At 43.3% G+C, this 15860-nt stretch overlaps 1 long non-coding RNA gene across 1 annotated transcript in view; it reads left to right on the plus strand.

Moving 5' to 3' along the window:
• The first annotated feature begins 13536 nt into the window (after positions 1 to 13536).
• LOC144338021 (uncharacterized) overlaps positions 13537 to 15860 on the plus strand; it is an 82844-nt gene continuing 80520 nt past the window's right edge. Inside the window, exon 1 of the long non-coding RNA XR_013411739.1 lies at positions 13537 to 13653. This is a non-coding gene — a long non-coding RNA (uncharacterized LOC144338021). The remainder of the gene's footprint in view (positions 13654 to 15860) is intronic.

Raw genomic sequence — 15860 nt, forward strand, 5'->3', positions numbered from 1 at the left:
ACAAACACTGAGAATAAAATCAAGGAAAGGGCCTTTTTATAATAGTGAGAATTCTGACTTGATATTGTTTTCAAGAAAGCTTTTCTCTCTCTCTCTCTCTCTCTCTCTCTCTTTTAAGAACCTACAGTAACTCAGCTTGGCTAATAAAGTATTTGTCTAGTACATTATGGAAGTCTTTTGGGAGACTATTGAATCAATTAGAATGATTTGTAATTAGCACACCAACCTAATGACAGGGTGTCTCTAAATTGCTGGAAAAGAGTTTTCTCTCTTGAGAGACTTGTATGATCCTCTTGTAAACTTATTTACATTAGTGATATGCTTGCTAGCTTTTTAAAATTTTTCCGGAATATAAATTTTGACCAGATCCTGTATCAAATATTACAAATTCTCAATTAAATGGTTTTGAATAATTGGGAAGTTACCATATTAATTAGAAAGATGTCCCTCTCCGTATAATTATTCACAAAGGCCTTGGCACAAGCTATCACAAGCCAGCATTTTTAAAAATTCTGATTGATATGAAGTTACGTCAGACCCTGAAGTCATATCAAACAGAATAGAGCTAGATACAATAGAACTGTTTTTACAAGGTGTCATTGCCTGTAATTCTAGGGATATTGACAATACAGAGGAGTGTAAAATAATGCCTTATGTATTCCCCCCCTCCAAAAGTTTGAAAGAAAGTTGGGAATTAGCAGAACTTTAAAAAAGTTTTCCAGATTCAAGTGCGCAGATGTCCATTCATGTGGCACAGCATTAGCCTTTCAAATTTCTAGTACCTAATTTTAGAGCTGTGTCAACCCACAGATGTGGCATATTGGTCAACAATATGGGTTCTGAAGTCAAGCAAAAACCTGGATTAAGGCCACTTGCAGTGGCTCACACCTGCAATCTCAACACTTTGGGAGGCTGAGGTAGGAGGATCCCTTGAGCCCAGGAGTTCGAGAACACCCTGGGGAACATAGCAAGACTTCATCTCTACAAAAAATGTTTTAAAAATTACCTGGGCGTGGTGATGGATGCCTGTAGTCCTAGCTACTTGGGAGACCAAGGCAGGAGGATGCTTTGAGCCCAGGCACTCGAGGTTGCAGCGAGATATAATTCCACCACTGCCTGAGTGACAGAGTAAGACTGTATCAACAAAAAAAATTTTTTAAAAAATTACCAAAATAAACCCCTCAAACTCCCAAAATAACAGAAAAGGCCCTCCAAAATCCCAACCTAGATTCATATCGTAGCTCCTTCTTTATTACAGATGTGGAATTTCAGGCAAGTTACTTAAATTTGACCGTTCTCAGTTTCTGACATATTTGTCAGAAAAGTGGACAGGATGGTAATAATCATATGTTTTGTGGAAAAATGGAAATGACAATAATATATTTAGTGGGATTAAATAGAATGCATGTATCTTGTACATAGTAAACCCACATTGGTTGCAGCAAGACCCCTGGGTTAATAGGGATTTGATTCTGAGGAGTTACTCATTTTTATCTTATTCCAGTGAAAAATCTGGAAACTACAAAGAGGTCTCCATAGCAGGCTAGAGCAAAGGTTGAGGAGTGTAGAATATGCAATAGTAGAAGTGTGTTTTCTATCAAATCATGTTTGCAGCACCTCTGAAGAGTAATCAGTTTCCATTCATTCTCTCATTCATTCACTTGTCCCATAGATATTGATGCCTACAGATATTAATTGATATTAATCAAGCCCGTATTAGACATTGCAAATACATTGGAGATTAAAACAATAAGGTAGTCATGTACTTAGAGCAACTTAAATTTATTTTCAACTTGTCATCACTTCTCTTGAGTCACCTGTGATACTTTGTCATAGCCATCCAAGAAAAACAGAAAACAAAATAGCTTCCCACCTCACGATTGTTGTTAAAAGAGTTAATACATGTGACATGCTTAAGATAGAGATTTGCTTATGATACAAGAAATAGCTTAGTACAAATAATTATTTCAACCACTACTACAATGATCATTTTGTGATGTTTCTAAGCATTGTGATGCTGTTGGAAACATTAGACCAAACTCAGTTCAGACCTGAGTCTGCCTTATAATAGCTACTGATTTTAGATGAATTATGTAACCTCTCCGAGTTTCAGTTTCCTCATGTATAAAATGGGCATAATCTCAGTACCTGACTCATAAGGTAATTATGAGTCTTAAGTGAGAGATTGTCTGTAAAGTGGCTGGCATAGCACCTGGAATGTAGTAAATAATCACTAGTTACCATAATCAAAACAGTAACCAAAGACTGTGTTACCATTTTGAGTTGACACAGTACTTTTACTTCGACATCCTCCTTTAAAGCTCAGGGAGTGAGAGAAGGGTCATTAATATTATTGCCACCACTATCATCATTATACATACTTATAAAGTAAGGAGGAATTCGGTGACTTGCCTAAGATCACAGGGCAGGTAAATGGTCAAGTAGGGTCTTTGTCCTAGTAGGTATTACAAGTGATTTTCAAAGTGATCCTTTGGCCTGGAGAGAATTCTTATTCTTGTTTGCACAATGAATCGGCAGTGATGAGAAGAGGTCTGAGCTGGCACTTCCAGATGCATATTTTGATGGGGTACATAAGTTCAAGAATTGGGGGCTATGGCAAACTGATCAGTCCATGCCTCTTTGTGGGCAAAGTCACTGCTGTCATGAAAAAATCATCATCCCTTTATTCACAACACACAGACATTTTCACGTAACTAAATACTCAAGAATCTTTTGGTCTTGCTTCCAGAATAATTTAAATCACAGCCATGCTAACATATTTTCTTTAAAAAAAAGTTGAAAAGGCAGGGTGCTGCGGCTCACGCCTTTAATCCCAGCAGTTTGGGAGGCCGAGGTGGGTGGATCACCTGAGGTCGGGAGTTTGAGACCAGCCTGACCAAGATGGAGAAATCCCATCTCTAACTAAAAATACAGAATTAGCCGGGCATGGTGGCGCAACTACTCAGGAGGCTGAGGGAGGAAAATCACTTGAACCTGGGAGGTGTAGGTTGCGATGAGCCGAGATCGTGCCATTGCACTCCAGCCTGGGCAACAAGAGCGAAACTCCGTCTCAAAAAAAAAAGTTGAAAAGATGCTACTTTTGGAGACTATCCTCTGGAATGTCTGGTGAGACTACCACCCTCCCTGATTCCTCTAGCCAAAATTCTGTGAGATGCAGGTCTAGCATTAATGTATCTTCTGATTTCCAAAAAGGAGCTGGTAATCTGGATTGTTATATAAAATACACAACTTTTAAAAATTTGGACTCAAAACAAAAAAGGAAACAAGATGATTGCCTGGATGAAGCATGGGGTCAGGGAAGAAGTCCATGAACAAGTGGCTTTTAATCCAAATGCAGAAAATGGGTAGGTATCTACTGGAAGAAGGATAGAGAGTTGCTTCTGAGAGCTGGAGTGTAGACTCTGTACTATAAGTGGTTGGGTGGTGGGGAGTGAAGAGCAATGAGCCTGGAAAGGCAGGCAGGGGCTACATCCTGTAGGGCATTATTGGGTCTGCAAAGAGCAATGGGAATGGTTGTATGGTTGATTCAACTGGCTTATTAGAAACATGGCCCTGATAAGAACTGACTGGAAAGAGGCAAGAAGGGAGCTGGGAGAGTTTGTAAGATGTTGTTCGAATAATTTAAGGAGATACTTCATATTCTTAACCCTATCTCATCCCCTGTTAGACCCAGTTCCAACATTCTACCAAACTAGTTCTCTTTTGTGTTTTACTAAAGATCACTATCTTTCAACTTCACCCTCTCTAAGGACTGTTTCCAAATCCTCTGACATCTCTCACCTACTCTGGTCCTTTTTTAGTTCTCTCTAATTATTTTCTCCTTGTATTTTATTTTTACACCTAAATGCCCAATTTTCAACTGTCATTGAATAAGAATTAGGAACACGCTACATTAAAAAATAACTTATCGGTATATCAAACCTTCTGGCAAACATTAGGGCTTGGCTATTGCCATTTCTTTTCTTTCTACTTAAGGAAACATTTCCCCCACCTCCTTGCTGCTGACATATATATATTTATTTCAGAAATGCAGCCCTCAGGTTGTTCTTCTGCACTCTTTGAAGTCACTGTGAATTGCATGAAACTAGTTTGATGGCAAAGTGCCAGGATAATTTAAACAACTTGTGAGAGAGGATATTACCATTTTTTTTTTTTGCCATTTTAAATTTCCCAAGGCCATCCCATGGAGTGGGGGGAAAAGGTATTGATTAGTGATGACTGTCCTTCAATGTGGGTGCTCACACTCCCAAATCGCGGTGTAAAATTCATGAGAACTAGGACAGCTCTCTCTACCCTAGAATCAAAACTTTAAGATCATCATATTTACTCAATGACTTTGAAAGTAAAGGGATAGGGATAAGTGAAAAAAATAAAGTTTTGAAGAAACTGTCTTCCTTTGATTTCAGCAAAACAATGCTCTTATTATATTACACAATATATATGTAATAATATGCAATATATAATACCTAATGGGCAATTATTTAGAGGGTGTTGGATTCTTTGTTGACTGTGTTGTGAAGCTATTTTTTTGTTTCTTTTTCTTCTTCTATGTCTTCAACTTTTTTCCTCTCTTTGCCTTTCTTTCCCATTTTGAAAAACAGAGCAGGCATCTACCTTAAAGAGGCTAAATGCCCAAACTTCTGTGCCCTTGGTACATAGTTGTGGGATTCATGTTACATCACACTGGGCGATGTATGTGTCTGTTTGGGGCAGGACACATTTTTCTGTTGAATCACGGCTTGCATCTGGTCCCTTTGCCATGCACCAACTTTTGCATTTTTTAAAGATGGCAAATAAATAATTTCTTTCAGATTGGATAAAAAATGGGCTATGGTCTTTGGAAGTAGAAGACTTCCAGATAATTCCATGTTTGTACTATAAACTATACCAGTCAATTGCACATTCAGGTTTAGATTTGGGCCAGATTTATGCCCCTGAGAAAGTTCTATTTTTGCATGATTTAGACAAAAAAATGTGTCTGAACAGCATTACCCCGCCTAATTTATATGAAACTGTGATTCTGCCACCTGGAGTTTCGGGTCTGCTCTGTGAGACGTGTCTGGTATGTGACTAAAGGACCAAGCAAGGAGGAGGCGGCGAGGGGGAAGAGAGAGTCCGCTTAAAAGGGAGACGGCCATCCCAGCCAACTGAATGGGGCGTGCACAACCAGCTGGGAGGGAGGCCTCTTCATTGTGTTTCATTATTGGCTCTTGTGTACAACCAGAAAGGCACCCCCCTCCTCGGGGCATGCTTGGTTGCTACGATCTGTTCCTGGGGGATGGTGTGCATCCCGAATGGCATCCCCCTCCTCGCCAGACAGGCTTGGGTAGCTCAATTACCCAAGCAGCATTTTGATACCAGACACTTCCAAGTTCCACCTGCATCTCAGCCTGTGTAAAAAAAGACAAGCTGAGCAGCTCTCCCATCACCACGCTTGGGGAATATCTGCAGGAGAACTCGCTCCCCTCTAGACAAATATTGCTCATCTCTTCCTAAACAAGAGATTGCAAAGTGATTTGGTTTTGCCTTGCTTTTAACTGTCAACATCCTCTTCTAAGGCTCCAGGGGTTCTTAGTTTGCTGCTCTAACAAGTTAGGGTTATGCACTTCCTCATGGCATGGAAACTGGCCCTCCCTGGTCTGTGCATTTCACAGTCATTGGAGGCCTCTGCAAAGGTTTGGCAAATATTTTTTGAGCATTGGCTTCATGGCAGGCACTTGTCTGGGGATAAATTGCCAGGGATGTAGTACTGTGATGAACAAGACAGACATGAGCAACAGGAAGGCTTGCAGTGTAGTGGAAAAGAGGACCATGAATTTAATACTCACATAAATATATAGACAGATAAGTGAAAAGGACAGTCTACAATAAGGGTTTGCCTTACTTGGAAGTGGATGGGGCAGGGCAGAATTGAAGAGTTTCCTAAGGAGGGCCCATGTGAGCTGAGAACTGAGGGGTGAACAAAAAAGTCTGAAATGCCAGTCTGGGAAGGAAGCAGGGATATCCACTAGCTCAAGAGAGGCACTTTTTTTTTTTTTTTTTTTTTTTTTTTTGAGACGGAGTCTTGCTATGTCACTCAGGCTGGAGTGCAATGGCACGATCTCAGCTCACTGCAACCTCCGCCTCCTGGGCTCAAGCGATTCTCCTGCCTCAGCCTCCTGAGTAGCTGGGATTACAAGCACCCACAACCACGCTCAGCTAATTTTTGTATTTTTAGTAGAGATGTGGTTTCACCATGTTGGCCAGGCTGGTCTTGAACTCCTGACCTCATGATCCGCCCACCTCGGCCTCCCAAAGTGTTGGGACTACAGGCGTGAGCCACCGTGCCTGGCCAAGAGGGGCACTTTTTAACTGGGTAGGGACACTGACTTACCCAAGGCACTCAGCAAGCCAGTGGTGGGGTCACAGCAAGACTCCCTGCAGTCAAGGAAGATGCTTAAACACAAGGACTCTTCATCAAAAGGAGCTAGGGCTGACACACTGCGGAATGTCTCATCCCTTAATCTCTGTGTCTTCATTTCCTCACCTGTGGCGTGAGGATGATAGCAACCACTCCACACAGGAAAGTTTTGAGATAGAATAAGTATGCAATGTGCTTGAGCACAAAAAATATTAGCTGTTACAGTCATTCATTCTTATTTCGTCTTTGGAAGCAACTCTATAAGACTGAAAGAAAGAGAAGTACCACCTCCCCAAATACTGGCCCATAAATCTTTTATTTTAAAAGACAAAGAAAGAGCCACAGAGGTCACCCCATCACACATGCATGGATCCATTCAAAATATTTATTTATTAAGTTCTTACTATGGTAAAGGCATTATTCAAGGTGGTAGGAGAGAGAAAGGAGACTGTGAAATAGGTCCCTATCCTCAGGGTCAGATTACCTGTTTGAGGAGCTCCCAAGTTTCAGAAAATCAGTTGTGAGGGCTGAGACATCATCTTGATTAGCCCATCATTTCATAGATGGGGAAACTGAGGCCTGGATCAGGAGGTTGGTGGCTGATCTTAGCACTCTGGCCACTTTCTCTGCATCTTCTCTCTGTTTTTACCAGCTGCAGCCCTTTGATCTCAGAATCTGCTTTATGCCCCTCACTGAGAAACTGCCTTTGCGGAATTGTCAAAAGATGCTTGTAGAGAGTTGGAAAAAGCCCCCACCCTTATCATTCTGAGGAGGAGCAGAGGAGGCTGAGCTCTTTCAGCATCCTTTGAAATTTTATCAGTGTGTATCAGAGAGCCACTGCATAGGGAGCTGGCTGGTGAGTGCTTTTTTTTATGTAGCCTTCTTCTTCCTTTCAATGGACAGTTCTCAGTGCTTCCCAGCCTCCTCCTTCTAATTCAGGTATCCTGTCCCCATTGCAAACCTGCCCAGAATGGGGTGGGTTTCAATTATCACAAGTTGTCCTTGCCCATATGGATATAATGCATGATTTCATCTCTTAAAGGGGGCATGATGTGGCTGGGCACAGTGGCTCACGCCTGTAATCCCAGCCCTTTGGAAGCCCGAGGCGGGTGGATCACGAGGTCAAGAGATCGAGACCAGCCTGGCCAACATGGTGAAACCCTGTTTCTACTAAAAATACAAAAAAAATTTATATAGCTGGGCGTAGTGGCATGCGCCTGTAGTTCCAGCTACAGGAAGGACTTGATCCCGGGAGGCAGAGGTTGCAGTGAACTGAGATCGTACCACTGCACTCCAGCCTGGGTGACAGAGCGAGACTCCATCTCACAAAAAAAAAAAAAAAAAAAAATGCGGGGCGGAGGACATGATGCAAGGCAGAGCTGCTTGAGATACCTCCTGGTACAAAAATGGTTTCTCCAAGATAGATAATAATCTCCATTTTCCACAGCCAGACTTGACTTAGCTGATGGTTTGGAGGTGCTGCTTGCCAATCCTTGGACTGAAGTTGTTAATTTCCAACAGCATGGCAAACAACACTTTATTTCTGGTTTGTTTACAGATACATTTTCAGGGGCTGGACTGAGTGGGAGCATTCTTGGACTAGGGTGGTAGGGAAGCCGGGTCAGCCCACAAAGCAACATGGCCCCGGGCATAACGCTTCTCTGAAGAACCCATTTGGGGAGCCGCCCAGCCCCCTGTCTCTGGGACAGTGTCTGGGGACCGTTTTCAAATGGCGGAGAGCTGCCTTCCTAGCCTGTGATGCAAGGCTCTGCTGCCAGTGTTATGTATCGACAATTACCCTGGAAGTCCTTCCTGTAATTAACCCCAGCTTCAGGGACACTGCTATTTGCACATCAGTTCCCTCCTAAACACCGCCTCTTTGCCATTATTCCCTAGGAAGATGAGTCACTGAAGGAGATGGCTTATCTCAACTCAGTTTTTAACTAGCTTTTGTCTCCTGGAGATATTTGTCGATGATACTTAACAACATTTCAAGCCAGGCACTTCTTTTCCCCTTCAACTTTCTTTTAATAACATTTTCTTCCTTTCTGCTTTTATATTTCTTCCTCTCCCTCCCATAGCCTTTCATGCATTCAGGATGTAAAAGAACCGGCATCAAAGCCCAGAGCCCTGCTGAATCCTCCTCCCCTATAGTAAGCGTGCCCTTTTCCTGTCTGATCATTGACTCATAACCACAGAGAGTCCCAGGCACAGGATGGGGGAGAGGGAGGGCTGAATAAGAGGTACCACGGTCTGCAGCCCCGGAGGAGACAAAAGTTGAGGATTTGTTGAACAGGACTTTTTTTCCCCTTTGGGGATAATTGTTCAGGACACTCAGAGCTGACCCAGTCCAGGGTGGGAGTGAGGGGAAGCCAGCACCCCACCCCCAACCCATCAACTGGTGACTCCAACCAAGTGAGACTCCTGTGGTCAGGCTCCAAGTCCCAAGGCCAGGCCAGTCACCAGCCCATGCCCTGGGCACCACCAAGACTTTTGATTGCATTATTTAATTTTAAGGTGATTGAACATATGCGTACTGATTGCCTACTAGGTGCTGGACTTTGAGCTGACAGGTGACAGATACAGGCAGGCTTAAACCCTGTGGATGTTACTGTCCCCCTCCTACAAGACAGAATTTCCAGGCCAGAGACAGCCCTGAGCCCTGCGCTCCCCCCACCCCCCACTGCCCGGGTCCTCCCTCCCCTTCTGTCTCCATTAGGGATGAATGGGGATCACATCTGTTTCTTTTCTTGCTGAAAAGCAAGAGGCAAAGACCCTAAAATGGGGACAGACCAGCACACACCTGGGTGGTCTTTAAATTAGAAAAAAGATTTTTTTGCCAGAGTTCCTCATTTAAGCCTGCATTCTCAATATTTTTCATTGCTCTCTGCCCCTGTAGGTTGGGAGAAATGAGGTGGGCGGTGGGGAGGACTCTGGTGGGGGCATAACAGGGCACCCCCCCTTCGCCCCCCGCATTGTCCAATTCCTCTCTGGGGTTCATGCACGTTTCTCCCCACCATGTTTCCAGGACTGGATTCCTCACTGGGCTGGCCAAGCATGGTCCAGGCACTCACAGCTCACGGGGAGAGGCAGGGGCGGGTGCAGGCAATGATGCTGCAGCCATTTCCATTTTAGCATACGTGTGCAGTTTAGGTCCTTTGGAAAATTACATTGTTTATGTTCTGGCTTGGTATTATTTGTATTTTAAGTGTAGACTCTCAAGCCAGACTCTGTGGGGCAAAATCTCTGTGCTATACCTGCCTGGCTTTGGAAACTGTATCTCAGTTTTCTTATCTGTAAAATGGAGATAATGAAAGTCTGACCTCATTGGGCTGTGGGCAATACTGGAGACTAGGTGTGAGCTCTGGTTTGTTGCTGGGGGCAGCCTCTAATGGTCTGCTTCTGCCTTCCTGCCCCACATTGAGACACCTTCCTCAGAGAGCTGTTGTGTCTCCTTGAGAAACCTGGACATCTGTGGTGTCACTCAGCACTTTCTTTGTTAATTACAATCACAAAGTAAGAAATAAGATGCCAGGGTGAGTCACTCTCCTGGAGTCACCACGCTCGGGCTTTCTCAGGGTAGTGGAGTTAGAGAAGTATACACTAAATATTATATGGGGATGGAATTATACTAACAAATTATTTGGTTACCTGAAATTCAAGTTGAACTGGGACATCCCATATTTTTATCTACAAAATCTGACAATCCTATCTGAGGATTTTTCTTTTTAAACGGGTGATTTGGTCAGATACCCAGCATCCCTAAAGTAGACAGAGGCCAGACGGGCTTCTAGAGATGGCTCTTCTTACCTGGCACAGTGGCTCACATCTGTAACTCTAACACTTTGGGAGTGTGTTTGGGAGGCGGAGATGGGAGAATTACTTGAGCCCAGGAGTTCAAGATCAGCTTGGGGTACATGGTGAAACCCTGTAGCTACATAAATAAACAAAGAAATAAATAAATAAGCTCTGTGTGGTGGCATAGTGGTTCATGCCTGTAGTTCCAGGTACTTAGGAGGCTGAGGTTGGAGGTTGCTTGATCCCTGGAGGTCAAGGTTGCAGTGAGCCATGATCCTGCCACTGCACTCCAGCCTGGGTGACAGAGGGAGACCCTGTCTCAAACCAAACAGACAAGCAAGCAGAAAGGCTCTTCTCAGGAATATTTGAGAGCTTCAGAGCAGATGGAAAGAGAAAGGGCTGTCAATGGGAACTCAAGTTTTTCCTGTTTCTTATGAAAATAGTGAGAGCCGTTCTTAAAGTAGCTGCCTGTGGCTAAGAGGACAGAAAAATATGCCTTCTGGAGGTGTTGTGGTGTTTTTAGGCTTCAATATAGTTTGTGTGTGTGTGTGTGTGTGTGTGTGTGTGTGTGTGTGTGTGTGTGTTATTAGGAGAGCAGGGGCCATGGGAGCAATTCAATTAGTGGCTTCTATACATCTGAGGGTCCTATGAACTATGTGATGCACAACATCTATGCCATTCATTTTTGTATAAACATATACAATGTTTAGCCAAACTGCCTGGTATAACAGTTTAAGTTTCCAAGTTCTTCTTGCTTAATTAACATATTCTGAGTTACAGAAAATTCGAATTCATTCATGAATGGGAGAGATTAAGTGGAGGAGGAATCAGCTGTAAGGCATACTCCTGTGGTTGCTTTTTAGAATTTGCCAAAGGGGCCATCAAGTGAGCCTAGTTAGGCTTTTGTGTTTGTTATGTGAGGGTGGGCTGATAAGAATTATTATTATTACTTATAATTGTGAACAAAAAGTAAAATTACTGTCTTATGGGAGTTTTATTGAGTGTTCATTTCATAGACCATGCTTCTTAATGAGCCAGATCGTGATCCACTGGGCTTGTAATGTCAGTGAGTGTAGCTTGAGTAAGAATGTTGTTTAGAAAACGTGTGTGTGTGTGTGTGCTTCTTTTTCTTTCTTTCTTTTCCTCCAAAGAGAGTGATGAGAGAAATTTAGTCTCTGGCCACAACAGTGGCGTGATTCAGATCCCAGCATTTATAGAGGCAAATTAGTTGGTGCACCAGCATACTAATGTGGCAGACACCAGCCTGAAGGCAGAGGGGCTTTCTCTAGGAGATGCTTTAAGGTGACCAGAGACCCAAAGAGGGACTTTTAGGATGGAACAGCCATCTGAGTCAAAAGAGGAAGTTTGCTTAGGTCGTTGTGTTTTCCAAATGTTCTTTTCTCCTTTCTTTGCAAAACGGCAGATCAATATCATTTTCTGTTTGTTACATCAGTAAGTTTTGATCCAAGTCCCACAGTGAATAAATAACTATATAAATAAATACATACATAAATGAGGTCATCATTTCCTATTTAGATTTCTAGAGGAGATGGCTAGGAAATACTTTACTAAAATGAAAATTCCAATCTACATTTAGAGTGGCTAGATGATATTTCAGCCACTCCGTGCCTGATCTTTTCAAAAGCATGAACTCCTTTGCCTATTAATTCCACAGCTTCTCTTTGAGAGAGAGCGAGGGATGAATTTGTAGGCTGGAGTTTGTGGCATGGCAGGAAATCAGAGACAAACTCTCAGAGATTAAAGGAGCTGGGACTTAAGGGTAAAAACATAATGGAAGCCAGTTTTTGACAGAAACTTTTTCCAACACATGTGCAGCCATCATGGCCAAAAATAACATAATTTACATTCACCTCTTTACCTGCAAGACAAGTTACTTTGGTTCCTTTCATTAATTGGATTGACAATGCATGCTTTTATGAATTATAAAGTAGTTTGATTTAAAAATACCTCCTTTTCCTTTCCATCTAACTTTATCTAGGATTTTCAAATCTCACTTTTGTGAATAAGTCACTCCAGTTTAGCTCCTAGGCATTGCACAGGATCATCTGCCACATGGGTCGCCACTCGCCTCACCCTATTTTAAGATTTTTTAAAACTTAATTACGACAAGATGGGATATCCCTCTGTCAACAAGTCTTGGTACCTGCTGGCTTGCTCTTTTTCTTCTTACCCAGGGCCCATCTTTTTTCTTCTCAAATCCTATTTAATTTTTGCATTTCCTGATTTTTATCTTGGGAAAACAAAAGCCAGCTGCAGTCACTTAAGGCAACAGCTGAGGGATGCTGGCAGGTAGAGGCCTTGCAGGTTTTCATCCTCAAATTGTGAGAACTGAAATGCAGCGTGTCAGGTTGCAGTGACTTCTCCACCTCCGCAGTTCTCTCCCTTCTGCCTGCAAACACACACACACACGCACGCACACACACACACATGCATACGCACACACTCATGCACACACAAGTCCCTTTTTCTCGCCTCTTGCCCGGCGTCCCCCTCACTTTCTACAGCTGTATTTCTAATCAGCAGAAGATACATCTTGCTTGGAGTCAACACTCCTTTTCTCTGCGCATTCTTAACCTTCTATCTTATGCATGGATCACTGGTTAGCTTAGAAATGCGCAGACACAAAGGGGGAGCTGACATGTGAGGTTTGACGGCCATAATGGCTGTTTATAAGCCTAATCCATCACGTTTAGTGGACACCTCCATTTTTGTCCCTCTGAAAAGGTATAAATAATAAAATGGGATAGCTCCAGCTCAGAGGTGCCTTGGTAAATATTTTAACTATTTACAAGATCGCACCAATAACAAAAGAAGCATCTGTACTCCAGAGGGGCCCCCGGTCATTAAGAGAGACCCAGATGGTTCCTACCATTCAAACAACAATAACATTTCTTGATGACAGGGCTTTTGTAACATGGTTTACATTTTTTTCCATATCACATTGTGATATTCTGAATTTGCGCTCCTTTTCCGTCATTGTCCCCAGCAACCCTTCTAAAGAAAATCTCGCCAAATAGCCTTTGCCCCTCAGAAAAGAACAAGGCCTTGGAAGAACACGGCAAATGTGGGATTCAAAGCCCAGTTCAGAGACAGTTCTGAACAGTTATAAACCAGCCCTTCTTAAAGTCCAAATATTGACATGAACCCACTGATTCTGTGGCCCAGTTCAAGGTTAGCTTTGGGCAAACACCCCCCTTAAATCCCGAATGAGCTGTGCCATCTCAAACTGAGCGCGTGAATCTGCCGCACTGGGTTTGATTTTACTCTTTCGTTCCAGGCATAAAGAGAGTAAAACGGAGGTCTGGGAACCCCAAAGGAGACTTTTGGCGTTAAATGTCTTTTTTCCTTGAGGACCCTATATGGTTGGGGGCACAGTGGCAGTGAAGACACTGCGTGGCTTTTGAAATCTTTCAGTAAGTCCGGCCTTTTTTGTTCTGTGCGCATCAAAGCAGGGGGTATCTGCAGCCCGCAGCTGCTTAGTAACTGTTGGAAACTTTAGTTCTCTCTAAAGCACTGGGAAAGTCTAATTTTTCGTTACACAAAAACGGCAGAGAGAGAGGCAGGAGGGTGGGGCGGTTAAGGAACCCAGGTTCTCGTGTCAGGGTAGACCTAGTTTTCAGTTTTCTCTCTGTCCACACTAGCTGTAGGGCTCCAGGCAAAGGTTTCTCTGCATTCTCTTCATTTTCGAAACTGTAATGCGAGGTCAACAATGATGTGAGCTTCAGATAATAACTGTGTGGATTACTACAGATGATATATGTTTAAAGCAGAGTGCTAAATGCGCTACGAAGGTTGCTATCATTAATAAGAACAAACCTCTCATAGGGAAAGAAAATCTTTTAAAACTAGAAGATGGGGGGACAGCAATTTCACTTCATGCTTTCTAAACAGCACTGGCCTCTGAAGTTTCCTACAGGGAAAAGAAACCAAAAAACAAGACCATGTAACCATTCTCTAGGTCTTTCAGAAACCTAAACGTTCATTTCTTTTCCAAAGGCCCTATTTAATTTTGGAGCTCCCACTTTCCAAATTTGGTCAATAAAATTAACAGCCTCCTTTGGAGTGGAACATCACACCTCCAAATGAGTTCAAGCTGGCCCTGCGATTGTCCTTCGGAATGTGAGGTTTACATTTCACAGCTCCTCGCCAAGTAATGAATGAATCGGAGCTCGTAAACAAACGGGATCCTCGCTTCCCTTGTTCCGTGGCCCCCAACGTGGGGTGTGTGCTGCAAAGAAAAATATTTATCCTGTTTGTGTGGCGCTGGGTCCCTGAATGGTCCACCAATAAAACAACACCATAAAGGGCATTTCACAGCTGAGCTCGCAATTTAATAAACAGATGCAAACAGAAGGCCTTGGAGGTCAACAATTAAAAATAAACCAGCCGAGGTTCTCCTTGGAATTCCCTTTCTCTACAAAGCAGAGAGGACCAGGCCCCCGCAGCTGTGGTGGGGGAGGGTGAGGGGTGGGAAAGGAGGCTTTCCAGCCCGTATGAGCTTGGGGGCAGGGGTGGGGTCCTACCTGCTCTAAATGATTATTCCAAAAACTCCCTTTCTAGCAAGAAAGGGAACCTTTGAAAGCAGATGACATATAACTCTTGGACCCAAAATGGGCTAGAAAATAATATAGTAACCTTGGTTGACAGCAAATGCTATATCTCAGTTTCTCTATTTTATGCACCAAAGACAGTAAATATTGGAGCCAATGATCTGAAACAGTGGGAGAATCAAAGAATCACTTCTGTATAGTTGCTTTTGGAACGGGTTTTCTACTTAAATTTGGAAATGTGTTTGTGTTTGTGTCTGTGTCTGTCTGTGTGTATGTGTGTGATGCCTATACAATAGTAAAGCCACTAAATAAAGGCCTGGAAAGTTGGCGACAGTCATCATTCTGTACCCATTTCCAACTTCTCTGTGTTCCCCCTCTCATTGCTGCTCAAACCAAGGCTGTCCACAGCATGGATACACCTGTGAGATCCATAATCTGCCATCTACCTGTGTGACCTCAGGCTTCTATGTCAATTCCTCCTGGCTCATTTTTCTGTTAAAAAGGGGTAACAATAGTACCGGGCTACTACCGGCTAAAAAGTGTTGGGTGAAGATTCAGTGAGGTTGTTCATGTGAGTCTGTTAAGACAGTGTTTGCACAAAGCAAGGACACGAAAATGTTAGTTCTTGTTTGCGGTATCTGTGCAGTCTGAGAAGGTTACACTTTCTTTCAGGGACCTCTGCTGGGGCAGATTACACTCACTTGATTTGCGAATGTGTTGAAGGCCTATAAGCCTCCCATTCCCACACACTTAACCCGCACAAAATCCCAAATGCCTACACAGCTAATACCTGCAGTCTTCCCACATTCCTCCACTGATAAGAGGGTGAAGGATGGGTTTAAAGATAACCATTTGCTATGGGGGTAGACCTCCCACCGGGACCTAGGTCCATCTGACAGGCAGAATGGAAAGAAGCCCAGTGTCATGTGGCTGTTTGCGCCAAACTCCTCTCCTGCATCAGCTTAAGGACCCCAGCATCACGCTGCGAGTCCCAGTGTGAATAACCACTGTGATGGTTCTCACTTTCGCAGTTAGGAGCTTCCCAGCCCCATCTTCCTCGCATAGGGGTG

Source organism: Macaca mulatta, chromosome 20 (assembly GCF_049350105.2).
Source record: "Macaca mulatta isolate MMU2019108-1 chromosome 20, T2T-MMU8v2.0, whole genome shotgun sequence".
NCBI classification, from domain to species: Eukaryota; Metazoa; Chordata; class Mammalia; order Primates; family Cercopithecidae; genus Macaca; species Macaca mulatta.